The sequence below is a fragment of the Lactuca saligna genome, chromosome 8, assembly GCF_052625555.1.
Source record: "Lactuca saligna cultivar CGN05327 chromosome 8, ASM5262555v1, whole genome shotgun sequence".
Taxonomy (NCBI): domain Eukaryota; kingdom Viridiplantae; phylum Streptophyta; class Magnoliopsida; order Asterales; family Asteraceae; genus Lactuca; species Lactuca saligna.
This window is the reverse complement of record NC_136424.1, coordinates 255203916-255219848: the sequence shown is the minus strand read 5'-3', so window position 1 is coordinate 255219848 and position 15933 is coordinate 255203916. Positions and strand designations below refer to the sequence as shown.

The 15933-nt window shown below is 38.8% G+C and overlaps 1 non-coding gene across 1 annotated transcript; it reads right to left on the bottom strand.

Annotated features, from left to right (window-relative positions):
• Window positions 1–12405: 12405 nt before the first annotated feature.
• Window positions 12406–12512, bottom strand: LOC145013480 (small nucleolar RNA R71). The gene has a single exon (XR_013665037.1). It is a non-coding gene; the product is annotated as a small nucleolar RNA R71 (small nucleolar RNA).
• Window positions 12513–15933: the final 3421 nt, after the last annotated feature.

The following is a 15933-nucleotide window of genomic DNA, read 5'->3' as shown; positions in this document are numbered from 1 at the left end:
ATTAGAACATGAAGGAAGGCATAGTCTGTTTTAGAATTTAACACTAAGAGACCTAAGTGTAAGTGTAGCAACATACGATGATAGGTCATTAGAATATGACACATCGATCTATAGTAGTAATAAGAGAAATCATCTCAAGTTCGTATCCAGTAAGGATCTAGATTTTTTTTTACTCGAAGGTCATAATTTGGAGTCTGACCTTAGGTAGAGAGCAGGTGCACGATCGAGTACTACTTGCAGTCAACGAGTCTAGGAGATAGACTTGAAGGAATGTAGAAGTTATAATTATTACCTAGGTTGAAGAGATAACGTATGGAATCATTATACGACCCTGTTTCGTTGATGATTCCGGGACGTAATCATCCTAAGGGGGAGATAATTGTAACGCCCGTAGATCCGGGCTAGTCAAATTAGAGGCAATAGGGGTCGAAAACGACTTTTCGATAAAAGATTATTTAGAATAAATAATCTTAACCAAGTTGTGGAATATGTCTCAAGGTTTCTGTACATATAAAGAATGTCGAAATCCGAGCTATAACGAAGAAGTTATGGTCCGCCGAAGTTTTACGGCAAAACCGGCACGGCACCGGGAGACGTAAATAGTGAATTTACGATGGAGGACTTTTTAGCCTTAGTGATCTAAAAGAAAGTCGTAGAATATGTTAAACTAAGAACATCGATAAAAAAGAACGCCCAAATCTGACTTCGTATGAGGAAGTTATGATTTTTCTAAGATTCGGCTTAGCAGTGTACAACCCGAAACTCGAATTTTAGTTCGAGCGGTCTTTGGCTTACGCGACCTAAATGAGAGTTGAAGATCTCATTAATAGGAACTCAACGGTAAAAAGACAGACGAAAACGGAGTCCGTATGAAGGAGTTATGAACTCTTCGCGGTCATTTAACAGTCTAAACGCCTCCTACTGTTAAATTTGAGATTGGTCGAGAATTAGCCGACGGAGTCTAAACGAAAGTTGTAGATCTTGATTTTACCTACGCGTGGATATAAAGAACGTCGAAAACGGAGCTCGTATGCGAAAGTTCTGATTTTTCTAAGTTTGAGGGCTGATACGCGATAGGGGTGACGTGGCACCACCAGAATTGGACACGTGGCACCACCAGAAGGCCACCACATGGACCAAATTGATGAGTCATGACTCAGACTCGGCGAGTCCACCAGTCAGGCCTCCTATAAATAGAGGTGCCGGGCATTCACTTCTCTTCACACCTCTCCAACATTCTTTCTCTCTCTAGTTTCTCTCTCTAGCCTCCCAAACCCTCCCTAAAGCCTAGGTAAACCCCCTAGCACCCGAAGGAAGCCCCGAGGCTCTCGGAGTCCCGAGAAAAGAGCCTTTCGGCTCGGGAAACGCTGCTCCAGCGAAGCCCGGTTTTGCGAAAAACCCGTTGTAAGTGAGCTACGCCTACGCTAGTTTTAAAATAGCTTCTAATTAATTATAGTAACATTATTAGAACCTGAAAATAATTATTTGGGCTATTATTATGAGTTATATTGAGTGTTATTTAACGCTTATATAATAATAATAATAATAGCTAGACTATTAATTAGTTATGGTTATCGTTAGACTAAACCCTAGTGGTATTGGTACTAGGTTTTATCGAAGGAATATATTTTGAGAGTATCGAAGCGCTGTCCGAGTGCTGAGTCACCACCTACTCAGGTGAGTGCATGATCCCTTTCATCTTACACATAGATATGAAGTATTTATTATATAATTTACGTGTTGTGAGTGCATAGTTACTTTCATCTTACACATAGATATGAAGTATTTTAATATAAATTACGTGTTGTGTGTGCATATTGTCTGAATACTTGCTATCTATGTTGGGTGAAAGATTTTTATACATGTTTTAAATGATTTAAACTGTATATGTATTTTATATCTACAAAATGTGTTGGGTAAAACATGGGTAGATGAAATAGTTGTTTTGTGATAACACGATGTTGTCAGTGATCTAGTCATCTAGTGGAGTATAGATGAAGACCATGGGCGATACTAGATGGTTCAATGGAACGCTCGTAAGCTCGTAACCTGTAGGTGTTTTTTAACTAGGTGATCATTAGGTATTTTGAACTGAGTGTGTTCACTACGTATCTTTGAACTGAGTGTGTTCACTAGGTATTTTGAACTAAGTGTGTTCACTAGTTACTTTTGAACTAAGTGTTTACCAGATGTTTCAGACTACGTGTTCACCAGATATATTCTATAAGCCTTGGTAATGATGGACTTCGTGTCGATTCCTTAGGATGATCCTTAGGAATAAATAAACGAGGAATAGCTGATTCTTAGGGTAGATCCTTAAGACTAAAGAAGATAATGGGGATGGGTAATTGGGTTGATTGTTTGATTGTTTAAACATAATAATTATATTATTGTGGGTTGAAAAACCTATGTACTCACTAGGTTTCCCAACCTGACCCACTCAGTTTATTTATATCACAGGTGTTGATATGAAGTCACTTTACACTGAGAGATTTAAAGAGATGTAGATCACTAGTGTAAATAAATGTAAGTTCTGTTTATGCTTATGTTTCTGTATTAACGATGACATCCCAAACATTTTGAAATGAATAAAATAAGTTTCTTCGAAAATGTTTTAATAACGTATTTATCATATTTTTCTGGGAACAAATTCCGCAACATTTTTATTAAAAGAAGTACTCTGATTTTTATAAAGCATAAACAAAATCGGTCTTTTCTGGCCGTAAAAATGGGGATGTCGCACATGGACCCTTTGGTAATGGCACATGAGACTATCTCAGACTTAGCCTTTCTCTTTACCATTTGGTCAACCGAGTTGACTATGGCCGATCCCTTTCCATTGGGAAGAGAAATGCTTTTCTCGATATCCAATGCTACCTTTGTCAATGTCCATTTAAGACTTGGGAAGTTGTTCTTTTAATCAAATTTGCTTTACGGGTGCACCTAATCATTGCTGATTCCACAACACCAAGAAAATAGATAACATCATTAAGGGTCATGTCATAGTCTGTCTCATAGTAGTCCCAAAGAGACTCACTATGTTACTAAGAAAGCGATTTAACATCCAACTTTCACGAGACTTTGAAACCCAACTCTCCCGGCTTGTCAATATGTGACTTTATCTCCAAGATGTGAGCACACATAGACTATGCTTGCCAATAGGGATTGAGTGACTTTAACCTTGTGGGTTTGGGAGAATAAATGGAGGAGGTGGAGGAAGTGAAGCATGGTGTTGAGGGACACCATCTTCAAGAGATTTGGGAAGATCATAGTTGTCTGAACCAGACATCTATAATGGGAGAAAATCAAGTTAGTTGATTCAAAATCCTTAATATAACACCCAATAAGAAATATTAAGGCTAGGACCCAACGCAATATTTTATAATTTGGAAGAGGGATGTCGTAATCCAAGCTATAAAATATTTGAAGGTAGGCGAATGACGATTCACTAATTTCCACCATGAAAAACAAAATAATTTATTAGGTTTTAATTGGATTTGAAATTCCTAGATCTTTTGAGATTCATTGAACTTTTTCAATGGCATGTTTCAATCTCGAGCGTGCCCTCTCAAATTTTGTGACTGGGATGCCGAGGATCACAAAACAAGGTGTGAATAACCATACCAATTCACTTGGTACCCATTAATATTATCACCTAATCAATGTGCCGGCTAACCACACACACTCCATTGATCTATGACAAACATTAAGTCACCCTTTGTGGTCCTTACTAGTCCAAGTTAGTGTGCCAGTTAACCACACACGCTCCACCAACGACTTGGTAAGGTACAAAGTGTGAATTCCATGGGCTAGCACCAAATTCACATTTTTCCTAAAGTAACTAAGATTGGGAATTAAATAAAACATTTAGTTACTTTATAATAATCATTATACTTTTAATGAGAATTTAAAGTCATTGTCCTACCCGTTCGGCTAACGACCCTCCACCAGTCAAGCAAGCAGTGGGTGAGAGTATACACCCATTAAGTCGCCATTTTATAGGCAACAACCTTATACCCACCTTATAGACCGGTTTCGTGAATGAGGCCTACTAACGGTAAAACGACTTGTTCTCATACATATATATAATAATTAACCATTAATGTTATAAATAGTATAAGTGTTGAATTTTAACTCTTTAAAATTTTAAGGGCTAACTTGGAATTAAAGTCTTCATAAGAGAAAACTTTTCAAATTCCAAAACTTGAGGGCAAGTTTTGAAACTATTCAAAAAAACTAATTAATTCCATAACTTATGTGTTTAAAGTAGTTTAAATCCAAAAACTCTTCAAGTTCCATAACTTATGGAAGACTGTAAACTAATAAAAGAATTAACTTTTCTTTATTTTTATAACTTATGGAATTAATTAAGGTTACACTTTTACTCTTTAATGAAGTGACTCTTGAACTTCCATAACTTGAGGACAAGTTATGGAGTCATAAAAAAAATATTCAATGACACAAGACTCTTCATTTTGTAACCATTACCAACTTTTATGAGTTTTATGAGTCTTTAATGTGACTCTTCATGTAACTTGAGGACAAGTTACACAAACACATTTTATACTCAACTCTTAGATTAAAATGGATTGAAAACAACTATTTCAATTAACTTTTCTATTAATCTAAGCAACTCATAAGAACAAGATAATTCAAATCAAACTTTTTCATGTAATTAGTCTAGACCTTAAACTAATACAAAACATGAATCTATTGACAATTATCTTTGGAAATGGATTAGCATGAACATTACCACATTAAAAAACAAGTTTATAAGTTCAAAAACAACATAGGGTAATGTTCCTAGTCCATTTCTAGCCAAAAACCTCGAAAATATGTTGTCTGGGGGTCCAACTCGTCGAGTGCATGAACCAACTCGGCGAGTTGGATCGAATTGATCACAATTTAGGCATGGACTCGCCGAGTCTCCTGATGGACTCGTTGAGTCTGATGATCAGACAGCAACAAATTCATTTTTTCAGCTTCTATTGCAGGTATAACAAGAAAATAAGCCTAGGTTCTGATACCACTGTTGGGTTTTGAGCATTCTAACACTCCTAAGTGTACATGCAACCCTAAATACCTTGGATCTATGTTTTCTCTATTATACATGCAAATAAGAACATCCAAGGTATTATCCTAATCTAGCATACAAAACAATGAGTGTAACAAGATAGAATACATACCTCTTTGATGTAGAAAGTCTTCATGAAGCTTGAGTGCCTAGCCCCAATAGTGTGGAAGCCTCAAATGGAATCACAATCACCAAAACACTTAGAATAACTTGAGAGAGTTCTACACTTCATGAAATCGGCTAGCCCTTTTCTTCACTTTCTAGTGTGATCCTAGTGGCCGATTTTGTCAAGAATAATATCTTTATATAATGTTACAATTAGGGTAAATCCTTAATTGTCATGGCTTTCCATTTCCTTGGATCCATGGGTTCAAATACACCATGGAGCATCCTATGGGTTTTAGCCCAACTTGATTATCCATGGAGCATTAGCCCACTATATAAGTATGGATGATTTACACAATCAACCCATATATTTAATTAGTCTTCTTTTGATCACTTAATTAATCCTAGATTAATTCTTGATCAATACTAATTAAATAATCTTATTATTCTTATTATTAATATACTAGAACTTATAATATATTAATAACCATAAGAGTCTTATTTCTCTCATTATAGTCTATCCAAGTGCATGATGGTATGCAACCCAAATGGACCATGCCGGGTCAGGTCAAGTCTTACCAATTATAGTTATGGACTTAGACATTAATCCAACAAAAACACCCTCAGAGCCTTCTTTAAGCCAAGATAATGGTTTAGACAAGTACCATAATGTGTTTAGGACTAGCAAACACCATTAGAACACAATGAGTAAGGTGTTCACGGCCCAAGAAGTTCCAGGGCCATGAACTCCAATAAATAGGGCCAAATGGTACTGTAAACTCTTCTAAAGCCTTATACACTAGCCTAGTTTAGTTCCTAGTTAAATTAGGGACTTGAAAACACCACAAACACCCTTCCAAGGGAGATTACAGCCGTAATCTCCATGCGATTTTGTCCCAGGGCCGTGAACTCCTAAAAGGAGTTATACAATGCCCGAAACTCTTCCATAAACCAAGCAATTGAGTATAAATGCTTCTTAGGGCCTTATAGAGCATCAATCATCAAATGGTAACATAAGTATGAGCTTACAACCATAAACTCATGATTTTACGGCCGTAAACTTATTTATTAGGATCATTAGGGCCGTGAACCTCATGGTGGAGCTTTCCTTGAGCCCTACACACAATAGCTTCCCCTACAAACACTTAGATGCAATCCTAGAGGTTAATAACACTTGATAAAGGTGTTTAGCATGTCCTAGGGTGTCTTGACATGTTTATTAGTTGTTTATAGACTCATTTGTTACATATATGTGATATTATATGTTAACTAGGATCATAGAGTGTGTTCAAGACTTCACTTGACACCTAGCAGTCCTACCTCTTTGGTTCATCCGTATCACCCACAACAGGTGAGTTCATACCCCTTAATCAATGTTTTAATTTTAAATGTTTTATGGGGGGGGGGGGGGGAATACAAGTAGAATCATGTTAGTTACTATATCAATCATATGCTATTAGTAAACAGCATTTAAATGATTTGCTACTCATTAGCCGTTTTACCAAACAGTTTCTTCACATGATTTTCATAAACGTTTTATATGTTTAAAACTCCTTATTAAAATGTTCATTTTACTATGTATGTTTCATTTCAAACTCATTTACAATCGTGTTTCAAACAAATGTTTCTTTATACTTAACTGTTTTATCAAACCCATGTTTCCAACCTGTTTTATAGATTGACATCAAATCGATATTTTCTTAGATATTAATTATGTTCAAAGGTTTTACAAAACTTATTTTATGCTTTTATATTATAAATTTCATGCCTATATGTAAGAAATGTTTAAAAGACTTAGGAAGGCTATCCACCCTATTTCCATTTCGCGCTTGAGATGTGGTCTGGTGGGACATCGGGTATCCGTATGAAGGTTGTTTAAATATTAGTTATATATCATATGTACATATATAGTTATAAAGGTCCTTCCAGTTCATCCAATGCCCTTGGGTAGCAAGGGTATACATCCATGTTCTTACGTACCAGTTAGATTACTAGTAGGCTACCATATGGGTAGTTTAGGAAGATACTGGAACTATTACTAGAATGTGATATTATAAAATGAGTCAGTTCATTCATGAGTCAATACTTGCTAGATAGAGAGAGCATACATTACAGCCAGTACACACAATACATTACTATACATGCTAGATAGAGAGAGAACACACATTACAGCTAGCACACGTAGAGCATTGCAGTACATTTACATGAATACATTTACATATATACACTTACATGAGTACATCTTCATGAGTACATTTACATGATTATTACATGAGTACGTTTACATATACGATGTTAGGACAGACATCACTAGGTGCTATAGCATGGAACAAGTTCAAGATCTAACTATACCGACTCTGAGCGGTCTGCAGTCGTTGTCTGATTTGATGAATATTTTCAGTAGTCTGAAAAACTACCTCCATCAGACTTATTACCCTATGTCCAACGTCACCCCAACATATTGGGGTTCTACATCTCCGACCATACAACAACTCAAAAGGCGGGGCGCCAATACTGGAATGATAGATGTTGTTGTAATCAAATTATGCAAGAGGTAGGTGGGAATCCCAACTCCCTCCAAAATAAATGACATATGCGCGCAACATATCCTCGAGGATCTGAAAGGTCTGCTCACTCTACCTATCGGTCTGAGGATGAAATGCTGTACTAAAGTGTAGCCGCGTGCCCTGTTCCTCGTGGAACTTCTGCCAGAACCGGGAAGTAAACCTGACATCCTGGTCAAAAACAATGGAAACTGGTACCCTATGCCGGGCAACGATCTCCCGGAGATACACATGGACCAATTTCTCAGCTGAAGAACTTTCCCGAACAGCCAACAAGTGAGCACTCTTGGTCAATCGATCAACAATAACCCATATAGCATCAAATCCCTTCCCAGTCTTCGGCAACTTAGTAATGAAATCCATTTAGATTTGCTCCCATTTCCACATTGGAATCTCCAAAGGCTGTAGCAGACCATGCGGTCTTTAATGCTCGGCCTTGACCAACCTACAAGTCAAGCACCTCTCGACATACCCATCAATTTCTCGCTTCATACACGGCCACCAGTAATTTAAACTCAGGTCTCTGAATATCTTGGTGGCCCCTGGGTGAGTGGAGAAATGAGACTTATGAGCGTCCTCCAAAACTGTATGTTTGAGTCCCTCAGACATCGGGACCCATACACAACCATAACGGGTCTTCAATCCCCATCCATCCTGCACAAATCGGGTGCTTTCACCCTTAATCCTTTCCTTCTTCCAATTCTATGGTCTCATACCCTCAACTTGTGCATCCCTGATCAAACTCACAATCATAGGATCCATGGCTATCCTTATACATCTCGTTGGGGTGGAAGAAGCCACTACCTTGCGGCTCAAAGTGTCCGCCACCACATTCGTTTTACCAGGGTGGTAAAGGATCTCACAATCATAGTCTTTGTCTACATCCAGCCACCTGTGCTGCCTCATGTTCAGGTTGTGCTGGTCGATGATGTGCCTCAAACTCTTGTGATCTGTATATATGGTACAATGGACCCCATATAGATAATGCCTCCATATCTTGAGGGAAAAATCCACCGCCCCCAAGTCCAAATCATGAGTAGGATACCTAGTCTCATGCGGCTTCAACTGCCGCGATGCATATGCAATCACCCGTCCCCTCTACGTGAGGACTGCTCCCAACCTTGTCATGGACACATCATAGAATACTACGAAGTCTTCAACTCCTTCAGGGAGGGTCAACACTAGAGCTTCACAAAATTGCTACCTGAGTGTCTCAAATACCCTCTACTGCTCAGGGTCCCACCGGAAATTCACCCCTTCCCCGTCAGACGAGTGAGAGGTATTGCAATCTTGGAAAAATCATGTATAAACCTCCGGTAGTACCCTGCCAATCCCAAGAAGCTTCTGATATCTGAAGGAGATTTCGGAATCTCCAACTGCATAACCGCCTCGATTTTGGACGGATTGACCAAAATCCCTTCCTGATTAATGAGGTGTCCAAGAAACAGGACCTCTCGCAACCAAAACTCATACTTCGAGAACTTAGCATAAAGTCGTTATTGCCTCAAAACTCCTAATAACTCCCGCAGGTGCTCTTCATGCTGATCCCTGGTCTTGGAATACACCAAGATATCATCTATTAATACAATAACCGAGCGATCGAGCATCGGCCTACAGACTCAGTTCATCAGATCCATAAACACTGCTGGCGCATTGGTGAGCCCAAACGACATCACCACGAACTCGTAATGACCATAAGGAGTCCACAACACAGTCTTCTCCACGTCTTCTGCTCTCACCCTTACCTGGTGATATTCGGATCTCAAATCGATCTTGGAAAACCCAGATGCACCTTGCAACTGATCGAAGAGATCATCTATCCTTGGGAGTGGATAACAGTTTTTCACTGTTAACTTGTTCAACTCCCTATAATTGATGTACATCCGGTGCGAACCGTCCTTCTTCCTGATGAAAAGTATCGGTGCTCCCCATGGAGAACTACTCAGGCGAATAAATGGCTTACCCAACGGCTCCTACAACTCTTGCATCTCTGGCGGTGTCAATCTGTACGACGCCTTAGAAATAGGGGTTGCACTCGGCACAAGATCAATCCTAAACTCAACCTGCCTCTCTAGAGGCACACCGAGTAACTCATCCGGAAACACGCTAGCAAATTCTCTAACCACTGGGACCTCTGAAACTGAAGTCTGGTCCTTGACCCGTGTATCCACCACATACGCTAAGTAACCGGAGCACCCGTGCTGAATATACTGCCGAGCCATGGCTGCTGAAGAAAACCCTGATCCTACTCAGGTGCCCTCACCATATACCACCAGTTCTCCCTCACTTGGGGTTCAAACTACAACCTGCTGCCTTGCGCAATCTATCATGGCCCCAAAACGGTTGAGCCAATCCATCCCCACAATCACACATGCTCCCCCCATGGGAATAGGAATTGATATTGCCATATTTATACCTATTTTTAGGCAATATCTAAGTACATTTTTATTAATAAGTTAATAATATGTTTAGAATAATGATACTTATGACCTTAAATTGTTATTTTCAGTCAATTAGAAGTATTTTCGAAGAGAGGGACCAATAGCGACAATTTATAGAACATGGGAGACTTGGAACACAAGAGATGAATAAATCCACAAATCTGAACCCACGATGTGGCATGGGTATTCTAGAAAATAAATATTGCGTAAAGAAAGAGTCCTTACCCGATACGGATTGCTTGGGGATCACGACGTGGCCGAGATAGCCACGACGTGGCGCAGTATTTTTGAGGATATTTAAGCAATCTTGGTTATGATGAATAGAGACTTTTGTTGGTCAGAGGAATGGATTCCAGAAGGCGATTTTGAGCAGAAGAAAAGTCCTGGAAAGAAGCTTTCAACACCAAAAGAGTGAAGGTCTATAATTTAGGTTACTTATTTGTTACTTAGGAACATGTTTCAATATACTTTGATTTGTGTTAGTGTGTTAGTTGCTATTATGAGCAGTTGAATCTAGCTACTTTTGTTAAGCTAGATGAAGCTTCCAACTTATGAATAACTTAATTTTTATGGATTTATTTAGTTGGTGAATTGCTTGTGTTGGATTTATAGTTACCTAGCATGCTTGTGGTTGTTTCTCTAGTTGCTTGATTCCATGTTCTGTGTAGCTTAGTGACCATTAACTGCATGAACTTGTTTACCTAATGATTTAGTGAACATTAAATTATTAGAGCTAGGATTGACCAATCTTAGTTAGTAATTAGAGTAAATAAACTTAGTTGTGTTAGAGAACGTGGATTGTGACTATAATTGCGTTTGCATAATAATTCTTACATAGCATATTCATATTCATAATTAGCTCTGTGTTTAATTGTGTGTGACCATGCATAATTTGACATGAATTAATTAATTATTGGTAAAGTTAGACTTAAATTACTAATACAATTACAACCAACTTGATAATCCATAATTATTAACTAGCCATAAGGATGAAGTGGATTCGAACTAGACAAGAGTGTTTTTACTTAATTGACTGAATTTGTGTTAAGTTCGTCTGATCTTGTAAAATCAGATAAAAACCTTTCTAAACTTGTTAATAATTAGGTTAATGTGATAGCAAGTAGATTAATTAGTAACACCGTTCCCTGTCATCGACACCCGACTTACCCAAGCTATACTGTAATCTGACTAGGTACACTGCCTATAAGTGCATAGTTAGTTTAAGTATGTTAGGTTATAAATATTAAAATTAGTGGGTACTTTCGTGCACATCAAGTTTTTGGCGCTATTTCCGGGGAATGGTTTAGTTTATTTGCTGTAGGTTAAGCGATCCTTTTTGTGGGTAAAACCTTCAAAAAGTTAATTTTCCAGCAAAAGTTTTAGTTTTAGTTTTTATTTTTTGTTTTCCAAATTTTTTATCTGCTTTTTAATTTTTTTTTAGAACTCACGACGTGAATTTTTAGATTCACGACGTGAGAACTGTGAATTTCAGTTTCCCTTAGTTTTTAGTTTATTTGTCTATTTTAGTTCAGTTTTACGTTTTGTTTATTTAGTTAATCTGCAGGAGTTCATGACCAGAGGCTGAAACACACCTTTGGTGCCACCACTTGAAGATCCTGAGTCTGCAATTAACAAGAAGAAGACGCCCTTACAAGAATTCAAAGCAGTGTTTTCAAAGAAATCAGGGAAGAAGACTGGGGAGTCAAGTTCATCCTTGAAGAGCAAAAGCAAGTTTGAACACTTGGATCAAATACCCTTCCAAACCGAATCCGAGTACGATACCGAACCCGAATTTGAAGAACATACGAGCGAACCCGAGAACGAGCCAAGGCACGACATGGAAAATATTGAGGAAATGTCCATGGGAGCTTACATAAAAAGAATTCGAGAAGATGTTGGTCTAGGCTTAGTACAACCTGCAATCCCTGCCACCGCCACCTTCGAGCTAAAGGGACATATCCTTTCCGCACTAAAGGATATCCCATTCTATGGAAAGGATCACGAGGATGCATTCAAACACTTAGATGAAGTAAATAACATTGCCGATTACTTCAATGTCCCAATTATTAATAGGGACTCCATTTTGCTAAGGATGCTCCCCGTTACCTTTAAAGGAGCTGTTAAGGATTGGTTAAAAGTACATTCACCCGGTACTGTAACTACTTGGGCTTAAATGCGTGAGCAGCTTTTAGATCAATACGGTCCACCACCCAAGATTGCTAAACTCAAAAAGGCAATAGCCAATTTTGATCAAAACCCTAGAGAGTCACTTTACGAAGCTTGGGACCGTTACAAAGGGTTGTTAAGGAATTGTCCTCAACGTGACCTTAACATTCAACATGAGGTATCAATATTTTATGATGGGGTAAACGTGATGACAAGACAACTCCTTGGTTCTCAAGGACCACTTACAAGTAAAAATCCAGGAGAATTCAAGGAATTAATTGAAGAATTCGTGAAACACTCTCGCGAATACCACAACCCTAGGCAGGAAGGAATTAAAGGCAGAGGAGGAGCCCAAACTGAAGAAATAGCAGCCATGAGGGCTATGCTAAATAATATGGACCGGAGGTTGACACAAATGGACCACTCAATTCATGCCATAAGAGTGGGTTGCGAGAGGTGTAGTGGTCCGCACTTGACAAAGGATTGCAATTTAGATGAGTTTGGGAACAGAAAAGCTCAAGTGTGCTACTCGAGTGGGGATAAGATTGATGAAGATTGGAGGAAACCAAAGAAGGAGTGGCTGCCATATGAAGAGTATAAGAAACAAAAAGAAGAGAAGTACAAGCAAACATGTCAAGACTTCTATCAAAAGGAGCAACCACCAGCCGAGAAGAAACCCGATCTAGAGACCATGTTGATGAAGTTTATGGAAGCCTCGAAAAAGAGACACGATGCTACTGATTCTGCTATTAATGAACAACAAGCTTTACTAAAGAATCATCAAGCCTCCCTCAATAACCTTGAAGTACAACTTGGTTAACTAGCCACTCTGGTTCATGAGAAGTTGTCCCCGAAAAATCCTGAAATGAAGACCCAATCTCATGTAATGGCCATAGATACTGAAGAAGAGACCATCTCTGAGTTCTTAGAGGCACTAGAAGAAGAACAACAGCAGCCCGATCCAAAGTTGAAGAAGCCTAAGCTCGAAAATCAAGATGCTGCTGAATATCAGAATTCACGATGTGAACCATACCAGTTCACGACGTGGGCCTGTCAGGAACAGAAAATTTTTGAAGTTGGTTCGGTTTATCAACCGCCTTTGCCGTTTCCTTCTTGAATTGACCTTAGTTCACTGAAAAGAGAGCATATATAGTTTGTTAAGCACGTGAAGGGTATCCCGATTAATACTCCGTTTGTCGAGTCCTTATCCAAAATTCCCAAGTATCAAAAATTACCGCAAGATTTGATATACATCCATAACCAATTAAAGAAATATTCTAAGGTGATTCTAAGTGAGCAAAGCTCAAAAGCTGTGTTAGGAGAGATACCTGAGAAGATGGGGGATCCTGGACGCCTCAGTCTTCTGTGTGAATTTGGTAACGAAATGAAGGTTAATGCTTTAGCCAATCTGGGGCTAGCATTAATTTGATGCCTTATTCATTTTATCACAAGTTAGAAATTTAGAAGATGAAGGCTACAAGAATGACTATTCACATGGTGAACCGTTCAGTGACACAACCCCGGGGCATCGTGGAGGATATTTTGGTTAAAATTGGGAAATATATTTTTCCAATAGATTTTGTAGTGTTGGATATGAAGGAAGACCCTGATGTTCCAATTATCCTTGTTTGTCCATTGCTTAACACTGCTTGAGCTCTTGTTGATATTCGCGAGTCTAATTTCACCTTGAGGGTTGGAGATGAGAAAGAAGTTTTTGGGATAGAAGATGGCTTCCAAAGGAATCATGTTCAAGAAGAGGTGTTCACAATCAATGAAGATAATGAACTAGAAGAACTAGAAAAGCTCATGGAGGAAGAGATCAAGACAGTTCATCAAGCTAAAAGAACAAAACCAAGAGCATCTGTTCCATATTTGGTTGAAGTCATTGCTTACAAGAGTACACCTTCTTGGGTAAGCGAGGAAGATGAGATGATAAGTGATGAAGAGGAGGTTACTTCAAGGGTGATAGTGAAAGAGGAGAATGATGCTACAGAGTGCATGGGGGAAATAAAAGGGATCAAACACAAGCTTGATTAAGAAGAGGTCAAAGCTAAAAAGGAGAATTCAAAGAAGGCATATAAAAGATGAGTTCAAGCTTACAAGAGGCGTTTCAAGGAACAAAAGGTCCAGCTGGGGATGAACTCTTCAGAAGCTTCAACGTAGGAGGCATGGAGTCCAGCTCAAGATTCCAAGAAAAAGAAGTGCTTCTCGGGAGGCAACCCGAGATTGGTTTGCATTTTCTTTTCTTTTAATTTTTGAGTTTTACTTAGGAAAGATATCAACTCATCATCTAATAACTGATACTTAGTAAGAATTAGCTGTGGGGAGCTTTAATTAATAAATCAAATACAAAGTAGTTAATTAAAAAATTTGTTATTTAACTCATTTTTTGAGATCAGATGTAATCCATGTCGTGGCTTGTCAATGCCACGTCGTGGTTAAAGAGCAATTACAGGGATAAGATGAAGAAATTGTTTTTAACAGATTATAATCTTTCACAGTCCACGATGTGGCCTTTAAAAAGTCACGGGGGGGGGGGGGGGGGGACCATTTATTAAACCCTTTGACCGCACATTCCCCATTTGCTTGCTGCCTCATGCACGGAAACAAGGTCCCCACAGCCGATTTCTTAATTTGTCTTCCAAATCCTTCACATTTTCTTATCTTCTAACTCAATTTGGTATGTATTCTATCCATTAATTGTAGTTATTACTTACAATTTTTACATTTTCATGGTCAGGGTTTATGTGAATAATGAGATTCACGAAATTGGTTGAAATTAGTTGTTGATTTTAGGTTGCCTGTCCTTTGGATAACAATAGGAACAAACCCCAAGTATTGTTTTTGGTTAAAATCGTATATAGAGTGACCGATCCAGACCCACGTCCCGATTGCGGTCCACGACGTGGCGTGCTTGGCCACGTCGTGACTTCTGGGCAAACAGGTTATTTTTTTAATGCTTTGGGTGTTTGCTGCTTTGGTTTAATTTTATTTGCAGAAATGGGACCTCGAAGGGCTGTTCCACAGGATGAAAATTCGATTGATGTGGTGAGTATTCATCCCTTATATCGGTTTCCACAAAACATTCCCCGACCATTATTGACTACATATGAAAATCGGTTGGGATGGTTGTACAACAGAGAATTTGCGATAGCTCCGATTGTTGATTGGGGATGGCTCGGTGGTGTCAGAATGGTTGCTGAGCTAGAACGATATTGGACAAAAGCATACAAAGGGGATCATTTTTCTTTCATTTGTCATGGGTGGAGGAACTTGTTCGCGATTCAAGAACCCATGTACCGGGAGTTATCGGTGGAGTTTTTCTCTACCGTATGCTTCGAGGAACGCACCATTGACTTTACTTACAACCGGGCACTTGTGTTCCGGTTGGGCGGTGTTTATATGGAGTGTAGTCTTTGGTAGTTTTCTTGGTGAATTGGACTTTATACGGAGGTGGAGACTAAATCTCCGTTCTTCATACCATTTCTACATGGGTGTGTTCAGGATTTTTATCCCGGTATTATGGATGTCCAGTTCTGGTGGAGTATTTCCAACCATGAGTATAATACTTGTGACTCTAGTG